This window comes from Enhydra lutris, unplaced genomic scaffold, assembly GCF_002288905.1.
Source record: "Enhydra lutris kenyoni isolate GAN:26980312 unplaced genomic scaffold, ASM228890v2 scaffoldscaffold9, whole genome shotgun sequence".
NCBI lineage: Eukaryota > Metazoa > Chordata > Mammalia > Carnivora > Mustelidae > Enhydra > Enhydra lutris.
The window spans coordinates 10,691,474-10,701,987 of NW_019154093.1; the positions used below are offsets into that span (position 1 = coordinate 10,691,474).

General features: G+C 42.8%; 1 protein-coding gene across 4 annotated transcripts in view; it reads left to right on the forward strand.

The window, feature by feature from the left end:
- Positions 1-870: 870 nt before the first annotated feature.
- The window catches only part of LOC111142860 (cyclase associated actin cytoskeleton regulatory protein 1), a 26,545-nt gene continuing 16,901 nt past the window's right edge, over positions 871-10,514 (forward strand). For 2 of the 4 annotated variants that reach the window (XM_022496228.1, XM_022496226.1), the window contains exon 1: positions 887-938. The gene's annotated coding sequence lies outside the window, so the exon portion shown is untranslated. Of the gene's footprint in view, positions 939-10,514 lie in introns of all 4 variants that reach the window. The other 2 variants (XM_022496227.1, XM_022496224.1) reach the window with 2 other exon arrangements.

Here is a 10,514-nt window from a genome sequence, read left to right on the forward strand (position 1 = left end):
AGTGGAGCAGGATGTTCTCTAATTCCGCTCATCTTATTCTCGGGGACCACACCCAGCGCGCGGGGAGGAAGGACTCCTAAAGCGCGGGGCGGAGGCTTCCGCGAGGCCCCAGACCTGACCATCTATGGTCACAGAGCACACGGAACAAACAGGAAGTGGGGCGAGCCACCACCTTCCCAGCCCCGAGGCAGAGCGAGCGGGGTGATGGCGGACACGCCCAGAAACCCAGGGCTCGGCCCACGCGCCCTCACCGACCCAGCCCCTCCGACTCTCCTGACGCCAGCCTCCGCAGGTACCCCCAGAACACGGTCCAGACCAACGCCCCCCCACCACCACGTCACAAACGAGGCAACTGAGGCACGCACGCCCAAAGAGGCGGAGTTTAGCTCCGATCTCCTCGGAGAGTAAACGACTGCCGGAGACTCCCGCCCTCAAAGAAGCCTGCCACTTAGTCCCTCCAAGACCCCTTCCCGACTGCCTGACTAAGGCACGAGCCTCTGCCATCGAGACCGTACTGATAGGAGCACTAATTAGCCACTCACCTGTCCTCCTTCTCCAGAGGTGGAGCTTAGCCGGTAATTTCGGTCCTTCATTGGCCCGCACGATTCGGCTCCCGCCAGTTGGCGGAGAGGCGTGGCCTAGCCTCAAGCACGCACCCCGCTCGCGCTTTGGGGGCGGGACTCTCTCTCATGTGCCCTCCCGGCTAGCGAGGATTCTCCCTTCCCGGCGTGGAGAATAGGGGGCGGAGCCACGAGCGGGGCGGCCAGACTTCCTCCCCCGTCTCTCCCCCACCTCGGCGTTTCAGCGGCCGTCCATTTCCGGTGGGGGTGCCGCGCCCAGTGAGGGCCCGGAAGTGGGTCGCGCGAAGATTGCTGGGCGGTTCTTGCCGGAAGTGAAGAGCGGCTGTTCGCAGTCGGGAGGTGAGGCGGAACTCCGAGGTGAGGGTACGCGGCGGGGTAGGGACTGGGGTCCACCCCGCGGCCCACCGGCCCCTGGCGTTGTGAATGGCCCTTCCGGCCTATGGGCGCGTGATGAGCCCTACTGAAGGGGCCAGAACGGAGGCCCTCAGGCCGACCTGGGTTCCTGGGCGCGGTCTCTTGAGGTGGGGCCAGGTTGACCAACTGAGCCGGGCTCCTCTGGGGAGGTCCCTCCGCTAGATTTTGCCGTCCTGGCTGTCAGCCTCAGCGGGACCTTATTCCTAAGGTGCCCAGACGTAGGCATTCGTAAGGAACCAGGGATACCTTAGAGTCTTCTCTATCCCCCAACTCGTCCCCATTGCACGGATGGGTAAATTGATCCCGGGACGAAGAGGCTGGTCTGCGATCTTATAGCGAGTGAGGGAAACAGTTGGAATCAAGACCTCAGTTCCTTAGATCATCAGTTCCAGATCCTTCCTACGACTATTTCCCAGGAACCTCTCTCTGCCTCTAGAGTGGTCTTCCGGTCGGTGTTGTCTCGCGGGCAGCTGCAGGTTAAAGACCGCCCGCTGCGTGTCTTTTCGGTTTTTTTGTTTTGTTTTGTTTTGTTTTGTTTGTTTTTTGTTTAATGCAAACTGTTCGGAAAGCCTGGGGAGGTTTTCAAAAAAGAGTGGGGCAGGTCTTTATATTTTCATCCGGTAGCCTCTCATTCTTCCAGGTTTGTTGCTCCTACTCTGAAAGGCTTAGTTAACTTCATTGAAGGTGTTGCATACTTCTGGACCTGAAGTCAGATGGCTCAGGTTTGGTCTGGCCCCACTGCTAAGTATCTGTAGCCACAGATGGATTATTTAACTTCCTTGAGCTTTATTTTTCTCATTTTTTTCCCCCTCATCTTTTAAATGGAGATCTCCGCTTACCCCACAGGATTAAATTCAGTTTAACAAATTCTGTTTATTCAGTCAGGCGCTACCATACCCAGGAAAAGCAGTTTTGAAACAAAACAAGCCAGACCTTGCCCACATGAAGCTAACAGTTTTTGCAGGGGATGTTTAAGAAGTAATTATGAATGTGATGAGTGTTAGGAAAGAGCAGGGTACTATGGAAATGTATAACTTGGGGCTCAGGAATATCCCTTCTGCAGAGCAGAATTTAAGATGGATTTTGAAGGATAAATAGCAGTAAGCTTGATGAAGAAAGGATGAGAACCTTTTAAGGCAGAAGTTAGTATTAGAACTGCGTTAGTTGAAGCTCTTTGTAGGGATTCCTGTTCAAGTGAAAAACAAGGTAGCCCAGCACATTCATCATTCACCACTAATTCATTGAGCCCTTAATATGTTTGAGGCACATATTAAATGAGGCACTTGGCCCTGGTGGCTAAGAATATAGTTGTTACAGGGTGGGCGGCAGACAGGTAAATCAGGGATGGCTTACCATGTCCTAACGCACTGTGAGAGCACAGGGCTATGCAAGAATAGAGGAGGAATACCTGAGCGGGTTTCTGTGCTTTGAGGAGGAGATGGAGGATAAGTGTAGCGGGACTTATTTAGCCATATGGTGAATCTGGAAAAGGGACTTAGAGGCAGAGCGCAAGGACATGGAGATCTGGACATATGAAAGACCATGGCTAGTTCAGTGTGACTTTTCCAATAATGCATGGAGAAGTAAAGGAAGTGGCAAGTGCTGGGTCAAATATGAAGGACCTTGTAAATCATGCCGAGTAATGTGGATCTTACTTGGAAAGCTCTGAGGATGCTTTGTAGGGTTTTATATAGGAAAATGATGTGGTCAGATCTGTGTTTTAGAAAGTTTAGTTTGTCTACTTGCAAGGGACATGATGTCGAAGTAGTCCAGTGTTGGGAAGCTTTTGTCATAGTCATGGCTTGGACTAAGACAATGACAGTGGGAAGGAGAGGAGGGATCAGATCTGAGCAGTATTTAAAAGATGAAATCCATAGAATTGGAGGCTAATTGTTTATGGAAGTGAAGAAATAGGAGTAGTCTAGGATGAATGCCTGGCTTTCTGGCTTAGGGAACTGGGTGGTACCATTCACTAAGGTAATGTAAGAGGAGAGGGGTAAGTTGGGGAGGTGGCATGGAAAGAAAATGAATTTTGGACATAATTAATTTGAGGTGTTTGTAGCATATCCAGGCAAAGATGTCTGATAAGGTATCCCAACTAAAGGAAACGAAGAGCAAAGATGTGGAGGCGGGAAAGGGCTTACATTCAGTGAAGTACCTGGAGTATTGGAGTTTGTCTGGAGTTTGCAGCAGAAGATAAGACCAGGGAGAAGGGTAGATGACTGCCAAGTTGGAAAGGGCTTTTGATGCCTTGTTTGAATGTGTTTGGGTTTTGTTCTGTGGTTGGCAGTTTGCTTATTTGAGTTGTCTTGGTCAAGCATAAAGACATTTCTGTAGGAATTTCCCTCCTTTTTCTTCACTAGAAATACTTCATTAATCGGGTAAACATAATTTGTGTCTGAGAGGAGTTTAAATAAAATGGTAGCAGTGAAAGTACTTTGTCAAGTACAACCTGTCATGAAAACCAAAACTGGTGGTATTGTTAGGTTTCAGTGAGTGTATTTTTGCTCTGAGAAGGTTAGCTGTTTAATTTGTAAAATGCTTTGTTTCCAATTTGAGGGGTGATCTTTTTTCTCAGCCCTTTTCTTGGTTATACATGCATATGTTTAGTTGCGATATTTTTTTAACCAGGGACTAAGTGTTTAAAAAGTGACTTCCTTCTTTCGGTTTTCTGTGAAGCATTGTGAGTCAAAGATGCATTTTACTTAAACGAGCAAATGCAAAGTGTCATTGGAGGTTGAACCTTCTGGTTGGAAATTTAATCCTGAGATTGGAAATCTGAGGATCCTCAGGCCTTATCTTACTCAGTCCTAATGATTATGCCTTTGAATCATCATCATCAGTTTCTTTTTTTACTTTCTATTAACCTGGCTTTCATACTTAAATTTCACCTTTTTCTACCATAACTAGGCTAATCTTTTAGAAAGAACCATTTTTGTCTTCTTATCTTAACTTGGCTTCAGATTCCTGAAGAATCAAATGTAAATACCTTTGTCCAGTTTACAGAATTCTCCACAGTCGTACTCTGACCTTAATTTTCATTAGATAATGTAGATTGACATTGTAATTTAGAAATCCTAAACTACTACATTAGCATTTTATTTCTACCCCTTGAGCTTCCCTTTTGCTCCTTACTGTTACTAGAGCAGGGTTTCTTAGAAACCTTGGCACAACTGGCATTTAGGTTGGATGGTTCTTCATTGTCAGGTTGTCTTACCTGTACATTGTAGGATTTTAGCAGTATCCCTGGCCTCTACCCATCAGATGCCAGTAGCACTAGCTCAGTTGTGCTTACCAAAAATGTCTCCAGACATTGGCCAATGTCTCCTCGAGGACAGAATTGCCCCTGATTGAGAACCGCCACTTTAGAAGGTGTCATAACTATGATTGTGCAGCATCTTATCTTTCCCAACTAAATTTTCTAGGGCAGGCTTCGTGGCCATGCTTAGCACAATGCATGCACATGGTAAACACGGCATATCCTGTAGTGAATGAATCATTTTTCATTGAGGCATCAAGAATTACTGTTTATTCAAGGGATTTCTGGGTGGTGGTACTTGAAGGAGTTGCCTTTTTGGTTTTCCTCAGAGGATGTGATCTTGATAGAGAAATGCCTCTGATTAGGCACTCACAAGAAGAAAGCTTTGGGCTAGTTGACAGTGGAAGTCAGCAGATTTATATATTTCTTATATTGGATGTATAAATTCCCATTACGTTCATGGTGCCTGCATTTAGACAGCTTGGTTAAGTGAACAGGGATTACCGTTTATTTTAAATTGCTTATAGTTTATGATGTTGACACTGTTTATTTTGATTGATTAAATTGTTAGAATTGAATCATCTTTAATGCAACTACAGCATTCATCATGAAACTGTTTCTTTTTTGGTATACCATTATGTAAACTTAGTAAAAAGAATCAAAACTCTAAAAATATTCCTTAGCTATAATAAAGCTTTGTTTGCCTCGTATTACCAGACCTGTAGTGTTCAACTTTTCCATTTGACTGGAAAATAAAGCTGAAATGTTTCATGGAAGGAGTGAGCTTGCTTTTTTTTGTTTTTTGGGGGCTTTTTCCTGCAGAGGTCATTTAAAATTCCTATACTTAAGTTTAATTATAGACTTAACAGTCACATATCTTTTCATATCTCTTGCTGTAGCTGAATCATGGCTAGGGACAAACAGCATCCTTGGGTCTATCTTTATGCAGCTATCCAGCTGAAGTCAGCCAATGCACTTTTTCCTTATATTTGTAAAATATGCTTGCTCAGTGTTCTTATGTGGTTAATCTTCATAACATTCCTTAAATGTAAGAGAGAGAGGGGAACCCATGGCCACATAAAGTTGTTTATTTGCCCCCACCATTGAAACAGCTAGTTCCTAAGTCTGACTTCAGCTTATACATTCTAACTAGGTTTTACTCCTGGAATTTCAGATAGGGGACAGAACTGGAGACAAGTGCTGATGCTGGATTGGATTCTTTCCCTCCCTAGAAGTAGAAGATAGACCTTTCTCTTTTAATCTAAACCTCAGATGGCAGTGACTCAGACACTAAATGTCATTGGTTCCCTCAGTGAAACTAAATGCTTGGGGAAGAACAGTGGCTCCTGATTTGGGTTAGATTTGACGGGCATCTTTACTAGGGCAAAGTGCTCTCTGTTCTTTGGTTTCTGGGTTAAAACAACCAATTCATAAATGTCTCCTGTTAGCATGTCTAGGTTTTGCTTTGTGACATATTAGAGCCTGGTGATGAGAATTAGGCTCTAATTTTCTATTGTTAGGAGTAAAACTAACTAATGCCTTATAGCTTCGTGGTACCTTAGGAAAGATATCCAGGTGGAGCTGGGCTTTGTTCTATTATAAGGAAATTATCTATGTTAAAGTTTTGAAAAATAGGTTAATTGTCCAAAACCCTATCATGTCTAATGTGACAAATACTGTAAATTTTGTGTTCTCTTCAGATCTTCTTCCACAGTGCATTTAGCTATTCCTAAGTAGAAGTCTAGGCTTTTTTGTTTATTTGTTTGTTTTTAAAGTATGGCCCGTAGGGCACCTAGGTGGCTCAGTCAGTTGGGCATCAGACTCTTGATTTCAGCGCAGGCCATGATCTCACGGTTGTGGGATTGAGCCCTACACTGGGCTCCGTGCTTGGCGCAGAGTCTGCTTGAGATTGTCTCCCTTTCTCTCTGTCCCTCACCCCATGTGTACTCATTCTCTTTCTCTCTCTCTGAAATAAGTAAATAAAATCTTTAGAAGAAAAACTAATAAAGTAAGCTCCACACCCAGCGTGGAGCCCAACACAGGGTTTGAACTCATGACCCTGAGTTCAAGACCTGAGCTGAAATCAAGAATCAGACGCTTAACCAGCTGAGCCACCCAGGCACCCCCATAGAAGTCTAAGTTAACATTGCAGTGAACATCTTCTGCCTATCACTTTCCCCACATTCGTATTATTTTCTTAAGATACCATCTCAGGAACAGAATTAAAAACTCAAGGTCAAATGAAGCATTTTGAAGCAGATCAGTTGGGCTGTCATAGTTGCGCTATCATAGTGTATCAGCTGACTTGTGTAGTTGCTTTTCAGTTTTACTTAAGGGTAGGACTTAGAGGAACAGCAACAGACAAAGTAGAAAACATTTTAATCATAGCAACTTCCAACTTAAGTGGACATTCATAACACTGGCTTAATTGCCTGGTGAGATGAGATAAGAACTTCAGGAGTAACCTGGTTCCATTTACTTCTGAACAACTTCCTTGATAGGCAGAAGGCATTGGATTGTTTGAACTGTTAGAATGAGGAGACTGTGAAGTAGTTTTGGCAGGAGTCACTAGCCATTTCTGATTTTTCTTGGTTTCAGACCACAAAAGAAATTGCTGGAGAATCATCCTCGTAGTTTTCTTCTTGCTTGGCATGATATCCGTCCAAAAGCCTATCCATTCTCATGCCTTTGTGATATTTCTTTGCCAGTAACTTGCAAACCATCTCCAGCCTTGATCCTTCCGCAAGCTTTATTTCTAAATACTTAACCACTTAGAAGCTTCATCTCCTCTTCAGACTCTGCTTATCCAAAACTGACTTCATCTTCTTACATGCCAGAAACCTGTTTCTGTGTATAGTGTTGTCATTCTCTTAGGCCCCTGGATTTGCAGTTTGAGTCATCTTTGACTCCCTTCTTTGAGTGCTACAGTACTCAATAGTCAGTACCACACAGTTGGTACTTGTTCTGTGTTTAATGCGCACTTGTTTTGTATGACCTCCAGGGGCAGTACCAAGATCAGTGGGTGGAAGTTCCAGGGAAGCAGATTTTGCCTCCATATAAGGAAGAACTTTTAAATACTTCGAGCTGTCTGAATGGAATGGGCTGCCTCCAGAAGTCTTGGGGTCTCTACACTGAAGGTGTTTGAACAGCAGTTACCTAATTGCTGAGAATGTTGAAGGGATTGTTCTGGCATCAGATGTTGTTTTTACAAGATGATTTCTAGAATCTCTCCTAATCCTGAAAGCCAGTGATTGTTGCTCCTGCTAGATTCCCTTGGGACAGGAAAACTATTTTACCATTCTTTTATATTCCCACTTAATTCAGATTCTGGTTACTTAGATACCTTAAACTGATTATTTGTAGATTAATTGATTCTTTTCTTTTGGTTTCTACATCTGGCTGGACACTAAATGTTGTGGTTATTTTTCCTTTGAAATATAAAAAATATTTTTTCAGCCTTCTTAATTTGCAGCTAGATGATCAGTGGCATTTCACACTTAGACCCTGATAGTTTCCTAGTTTAATCTAACCTAGACCTTAATATCTCTCCCATTCCAAATCACATTCTGTTTATCAGACAGTATCTGTAAAAATTTTGCTTCTATCGTTTTATTCCTTTACTCAGAATGCTTAAATAGCTTCACATTTATCACATCAGATTCAGATACTGACTGGCTTTCAGTGCCCTTCATAACCTAGTCTGGCTTGCTTATCCAGCCTTACTTTTCATGATGCTCTATGCAGGTTAACCTACTGGCTTTATGTACATAGCCTTTGTGTTCTCTCCTCCTTGCTTCTGATTGCTCTGGCGTGTCTTCACTTTTTCCATCAAGATGCCCCATTTTCCTCCTAACAGTCCTAATCATTCCTCACTGATTTCTTCTCAACTCTCAGAGCATATAGTCATTTATACTGTATCACTCAGAACCATACAACATTCTGCAAAGAAAAAGCTTATGTATAGGCAGATACTATAACTTTTCCTAATCTAGGTGGAATTAGGAAAAGTTCCCTTCCTAATCTTTAACAGAATTTTTAAAAATGAAGTCCTCATTATTTATTCCATTGGCATTTTCATTTGTGTTGGCCTTCTCAATTAAAATGAAAGTTTCGGGAGGGCAGGGGCCATGTGTCTTCTGTGTCTTCAGTAGCTTCTAAGTTCGATGCTAGGCACTTTGATTTTTTGAGCATCTTCTGTGTGCCAGGTTGTTCTAGGTGCTGCGAATTAGTGGGACTGGGTGGGGAGAGGAGAATGGATAAATTCCCATTCTCCTGGAACCTGTTTTCTAGCACATGGCATGCAGTGATAACATTTTGCATTCAAACTGCATTTTAAGGCTCCCAAAATAACTTATCTCCTTTGATCCATCATCTCTGTGTGCCAGGTGAGGACCCATTATTAAATGACTGTCCTATGGTTATACAGTGAATACATGGCTGAGTTGGGCCTCAAAGCTTGGTCTCCTGAATCCTAATTTTTCTCCTTAGACTTCTGTAATTAGGACTGCCTCTCTTTCCGAAGGTTTTATGATGAATGCTTAGATAGTTGGGAATCTGTACATTCATTTATGGCGGCTTACCCTTGGTTCTTGGCTATTGTCAATCAAATGACAAGATCAGGCAGAGCTATAGTTTTCCACTCTCACACTTCCAAATTCTTGTGGAAAAGCCTTATTTTAAACATTGGCCTTCCAAATATGTGTCATCTAGCCTATGAAAAAATATTGGCCTCCAAGGAAAAAACTGAAAGCAGAAAATTAAAAGCTGCTAATAATGTAACTAAGACACCATGAAGAGGCCTTGAACCCACAGTGCTGTGCTCAGCAAGTTGTAGGGGCTGGATGCTGTGATGAACCACATAGTCACTTACTTGCTTAAAAGTAATGTGGAGTGATGGGAAGAGCCTCAGACTAGGATTCAGAAAATTTGTGCTCGGAGCCTAGGTTTTCTACCCACTAGTTATTCCATATCTGGCAGGCTTTCTAACTTCTGTGAATTTCTTCATTCTAAAGGTGGAGATCAGTATCTTTATAACAGACCCCATAAAATTATTTTAAGTATCAAAGAAACAACAAATTGATGTTGTAAAGCACTTTGGACTATAAAGGAATATTTTTAAAATTAGTATTCTATAATCTAATAAACAAGGTTATTTTCTTTATGATTCTTGGTTTGAAGATCTCTTTATCATTGTGATTTATGCCCAAAAGATAGCATTTATTTGACAGGTGGAAATATTTGTAAGATCCTGCAGACAGCAAAGAGGAAAAAAAAAGACAGGGGGTGGGGGAATCTCCCCAGATTTGTCAGAGAGAAGACAGCCAGACTTGTTTTGAGGGGAGAGAGGGTAAAGGACCCTTATTAGCCTACTGTATTTATAGTGCCTACTACATTTATAGTGCTGGAATTGCAAAGACATGGTCCCTCCTATAGGGTGGCTAGTTCCCTATTAACTATTAAATAAATGATTTTAAACCATTATATTAAATGTGTGGTAGAGATAAATGCACAAAGTTATGGGAGCATAAACTGGAAATGCTTCTTGGGGAGTTGGTACCTTAGCTGAGTCTTAAAAGGCAGTAGGAGTTCTGGAGAGGGGGCAGATGGAGAAGGAAGAGCATACCAAACTCGACAAGTTTCCTAGGAAAAGTAACACTTCAGCCGAGTCTTAAAAGGCAAGTAGGAGTTACGAGAGGAACAATAACCAAGCAGAGTAGATAGTATGAAGGCTCAGAAGCGAGAGAAAGCATGATTCTTTCTGGAAAATGCAGGCAGTCCTGGTGTGGCTGTAGTGTGTTCAGGAAGGGTGTGGTAAGAGGCAAAACTGGAGGAGAGTGGTAGGAGATAAAGCAGGATCAGATTATGGAAACCCGTATCTGGACTTTACTCTGAATGCCCTGGGAGAGTACTGAATGATACAGAGTAAAAGACTATCATAATTACATTTGCATTTGAGAAAGAGTATGGTGGTAGTATGGTGGTAGAATGGATAAACAAGGTGTATTACTGTAATTATAGGAGACTAGTAAGAAGGTTATTGCAGTAATTTAGGCAAAGTCATGAAGACCTGATTTTTTTTTTAAATTTTATTTTTTATAAACATATAATATATTTTTATCCCCAGGGGTACAGGTCTGTGAATCGCCAGGTTTACACACTTCACAGCACTCACCATAGCACATACCCTCCCCAATGTCCATAATCCCACCCCCCCAACCCCCCTCCCCCCATTAACCCTCAGTTTGTTTTGTGAGATTATG